The 5000-nt window shown below is 52.0% G+C and overlaps 1 non-coding gene across 1 annotated transcript in view; it reads left to right on the top strand.

Moving 5' to 3' along the window:
* Window positions 1-4094: 4094 nt before the first annotated feature.
* Window positions 4095-5000, top strand: part of LOC124586566 — a 1910-nt gene continuing 1004 nt past the window's right edge. Inside the window, exon 1 of the ribosomal RNA XR_006975166.1 lies at window positions 4095-5000. This exon is cut by the window's right edge and continues 1004 nt beyond it. This is a non-coding gene — a ribosomal RNA (small subunit ribosomal RNA).

Consider the following 5000-nt stretch of genomic DNA (forward strand, 5'->3'; position numbering starts at 1 on the left):
CAGTCATTTACTTACGATAATCACAATCAACAAACCAGCCCCCCCCCCCCCCCCGAAAACACCTTTCCTTACAACAATGTGTGCCTTAACCTAACCCGTATTGTGCCTTAACCTAACCCGTATTGTGCCTTAACCTAACCCGTATTGTGCCTTAACCTAACCCATATTGCGCCTTAACCTAACCCATATTGCGCCTTAACCTAACCCATATTGCGCCTTAACCTAACCCATATTGCGCCTTAACCTAACCCATATTGTGCCTTAACCTAACCTATATTGTACCTTAACCTAACCCATATTGTACCTTAACCTAACCCATATTGTACCTTAACCTAACCTATATTGTACCTTAACCTAACCTATATTGTACCTTAACCTAACCTATATTGGGCCTTAACCTAACCTATATTGGGCCTTAACCTAACCTATATTGGGCCTTAACCTAACCTATATTGGGCCTTAACCTAACCTATATTGGGCCTTAACGTAACCCACGTTGCGCCTTAACCTAACCTATATTGTACCTTAACCTAACCCATATTGTACCTTAACCTAACCCATATTGTACCTTAACCTAACCTATATTGGGCCTTAACCTAACCTATATTGGGCCTTAACCTAACCTATATTGGGCCTTAACCTAACCTATATTGGGCCTTAACGTAACCCACGTTGCGCCTTAACGTAACCCACGTTGCGCCTTAACGTAACCCACGTTGCGCCTTAACGTAACCCACGTTGCGCCTTAACGTAACCCACGTTGCGCCTTAACCTAACCCATATTGCGCCTTAACCTAACCCATATTGCGCCTTAACCTAACCCATATTGCGCCTTAACCTAACCCATATTGTACCTTAACCTAACCTATATTGTACCTTAACCTAACCTATATTGTACCTTAACCTAACCTATATTGGGCCTTAACCTAACCTATATTGGGCCTTAACCTAACCTATATTGGGCCTTAACCTAACCTATATTGGGCCTTAACCTAACCTATATTGGGCCTTAACGTAACCCACGTTGCGCCTTAACGTAACCCACGTTGCGCCTTAACGTAACCCACGTTGCGCCTTAACGTAACCCACGTTGCGCCTTAACGTAACCCACGTTGCGCCTTAACGTAACCCACGTTGCGCCTTAACCTAACCCATATTGCGCCTTAACCTAACCCATATTGCGCCTTACCCTAACCCATATTGCGCCTTAACCTAACCCATATTGTGCCTTAACCTAACCTATATTGTACCTTAACCTAACCCATATTGTACCTTAACCTAACCTATATTGTACCTTAACCTAACCTATATTGTACCTTAACCTAACCTATATTGTACCTTAACCTAACCCATATTGCGCCTTAACCTAACCCATATTGCGCCTTAACCTAACCCATATTGCGCCTTAACCTAACCCATATTGCGCCTTAACCTAACCCATATTGCGCCTTAACCTAACCCATATTGCGCCTTAACCTAACCCATATTGCGCCTTAACCTAACCCATATTGCGCCTTAACCTAACCCATATTGCGCCTTAACCTAACCCATATTGTACCTTAACCTAACCCATATTGTACCTTAACCTAACCTATATTGTACCTTAACCTAACCTATATTGTACCTTAACCTAACCTATATTGTACCTTAACCTAACCTATATTGGGCCTTAACCTAACCTATATTGGGCCTTAACCTAACCTATATTGGGCCTTAACCTAACCTATATTGGGCCTTAACCTAACCTATATTGGGCCTTAACGTAACCCACGTTGCGCCTTAACGTAACCCACGTTGCGCCTTAACGTAACCCACGTTGCGCCTTAACGTAACCCACGTTGCGCCTTAACGTAACCCACGTTGCGCCTTAACGTAACCCACGTTGCGCCTTAACGTAACCCACGTTGCGCCTTAACGTAACCCACGTTGCGCCTTAACCCAACACACGTTGCGCCTTAACCCAACACACGTTGGGCCTTAACCCAACACACGTTGGGCCTTAACCCAACACACGTTGGGCCTTAACCCAACACACGTTGGGCCTTAACCCAACACACGTTGGGCCTTAACCCAACACACGTTGGGCCTTAACCCAACACACGTTGGGCCTTAACCCAACACACGTTGGGCCTTAACCCAACACACGTTGGGCCTTAACCCAACACACGTTGGGCCTTAACCCAACACACGTTGGGCCTTAACCCAACACACGTTGGGCCTTAACCCAACACACGTTGGGCCTTAACCCAACACACGTTGGGCCTTAACCCAACACACGTTGGGCCTTAACCCAACACACGTTGGGCCTTAACCCAACACACGTTGGGCCTTAACCCAACACACGTTGGGCCTTAACCCAACACACGTTGGGCCTTAACCCAACACACGTTGGGCCTTAACCTGCTCTGTAATTGTCATACGACGCGTTAAATTAGTGTGGTGTTGCCTAACTGCAACCCCCGCAATATAGTTTGCTACTCGCACTGCCTGGTCCCCAGAGTATCGCTTCATGTTAAACACCTTGCAGCTATACACTGTAATGCGGATGGCAGCAGGACGTACATGCTCAATGCCCTTCGCAGTTGTTCATTGGCATTTGCATGGCGAAGCACAGCCTACGTTGTGGTACGGCGTGTGTCAACTGTCCGCTGATGTTGTACGTCCAAATCACACACTGTACTGCACATTGGTCCTCATGTACTGAATGATACATCGTGGTACATGTGTGACCGTACCACGACTGCGCCAACAACGGCGAACCATACGGTCCAAATATTGTGCACTCAGCTACGTGTCGTCTCCCTATAAGAGCTGGATTGCAGTATGGTATGCCGTGGATGGCGATCAGCATGAGCCGTCTGTTGATGTAGTGGCGCGTGTTGTCAGACGTAGTCGTCTCTTCTCACACACCGTGATAGCATGGTGCACTGCGTTCCACATCTGCGACATGCGACAGAGGCCGGTTGACAGTCGTTCGCGCAATGGACATCGCATACGTACGGGGGCCACCTTCCACGTGTTCGCGAAGCGTGCACATGTTGTTGCGTGTATGTGGGCAGACATAGTGTGTCGTGACACCTGACACAGGCATGCAACAATCGTTGAATTTGCAAATGGCGATGGACGTCTACGTTTGCTGGTGACGTTACGCAAATGAACAACTGGTAAACGGTTGTGGTGCGGTTGTTCTCGCTAGAGGTGAATCAGTGATGGCGACGATCGGTTGAGCTACCAACCGGTTGTTTCAGCGATACCCACCATGCCCACGAACGTGAATGGCATGTGGGTGTGAAGCGATACGCGGCGGTGGCTGGGTGGGACCGTCCCCGGCCGGTGAGGGGGGGCCTCCCGGCGTGCTGGCCGCGCGGTGCGTGGGCGCACGCGCTACAGCCGGCTGGTGGGGGCGGCCAGTGGCAGGCGCGCCGGCCGACGGAGGCGGCAGGCGGCGCAGCTGCGCGCCGGCGCACCCTGCACGCGGCGCCGTGCGGCCAAAGTAGGTCCTCGCGGGCCCGGTGCGAAGCGCGGTGGACATCTGCAGTGTGCTGGTCCGATTGAGGACTGTGTGCGCTGAGGATGCGCCGCCGCCCGGCGCTCGGCGCCGCGACGCCGTCTGCTGCTCGGTCGCCTCTGCGGTTCTCGCAGGTGGTTTGTATCGCAGCTGTGCGGACGTGTTGGCGCGTGCGCTGTGCTGGGAGAGTTCGCTTCGGCACCCAAGTGGGGCTTTTGTCCTTCTGTGGCGCTGGCGTTGGAGCTGCCGGCCACCGTAGGTGGCGCGTGTTGTCTCCCGCCGGCAATGCCACGACAGCACGCTCCCGGGCCTCTGTCGGCAGCGGCAAGCTCAGTTGGGAGCACGGGTGGTCGCACCTAAAGCGTCTACTCGCCAAACTCCGGGCGATTGCGCCTCTCTCGAACCCGACCAAGTACTTAGGACGGCGCTGCGCGCCGCCGGGACCTGAGAGGGTTTCGAGGTGTATTGTGCAGGGGAGCTCAGCCTCCTCCTGTTTGCAGAATAATTGAGCGGACGCTTGCGTGTTCGCGCGGGCCCCCGGGACACACTCCCGGGCGGCCGGCTGCTCAGCTCTAGTTGACGCAGCTCCCTGGTTGATCCTGCCAGTAGTCATATGCTTGTCTCAAAGATTAAGCCATGCATGTCTCAGTACAAGCCGCATTAAGGTGAAACCGCGAATGGCTCATTAAATCAGTTATGGTTCCTTAGATCGTACCCACGTTACTTGGATAACTGTGGTAATTCTAGAGCTAATACATGCAAACAGAGTCCCGACCAGAGATGGAAGGGACGCTTTTATTAGATCAAAACCAATCGGTCGGCTCGTCCGGTCCGTTTGCCTTGGTGACTCTGAATAACTTTGGGCTGATCGCACGGTCCTCGTACCGGCGACGCATCTTTCAAATGTCTGCCTTATCAACTGTCGATGGTAGGTTCTGCGCCTACCATGGTTGTAACGGGTAACGGGGAATCAGGGTTCGATTCCGGAGAGGGAGCCTGAGAAACGGCTACCACATCCAAGGAAGGCAGCAGGCGCGCAAATTACCCACTCCCGGCACGGGGAGGTAGTGACGAAAAATAACGATACGGGACTCATCCGAGGCCCCGTAATCGGAATGAGTACACTTTAAATCCTTTAACGAGTATCTATTGGAGGGCAAGTCTGGTGCCAGCAGCCGCGGTAATTCCAGCTCCAATAGCGTATATTAAAGTTGTTGCGGTTAAAAAGCTCGTAGTTGGATTTGTGTCCCACGCTGTTGGTTCACCGCCCGTCGGTGTTTAACTGGCATGTATCGTGGGACGTCCTGCCGGTGGGGCGAGCTGAAGGCGTGCGACGCGCCTCGTGCGTGCTCGTGCGTCCCGAGGCGGACCCCGTTGCAATCCTACCAGGGTGCTCTTGAGTGAGTGTCTCGGTGGGCCGGCACGTTTACTTTGAACAAATTAGAGTGCTTAAAGCAGGCAAGCCCGCCTGAATACTGTGTGCATGGAATAA

This window comes from Schistocerca americana, unplaced genomic scaffold, assembly GCF_021461395.2.
Source record: "Schistocerca americana isolate TAMUIC-IGC-003095 unplaced genomic scaffold, iqSchAmer2.1 HiC_scaffold_559, whole genome shotgun sequence".
Classification (NCBI taxonomy): domain Eukaryota; kingdom Metazoa; phylum Arthropoda; class Insecta; order Orthoptera; family Acrididae; genus Schistocerca; species Schistocerca americana.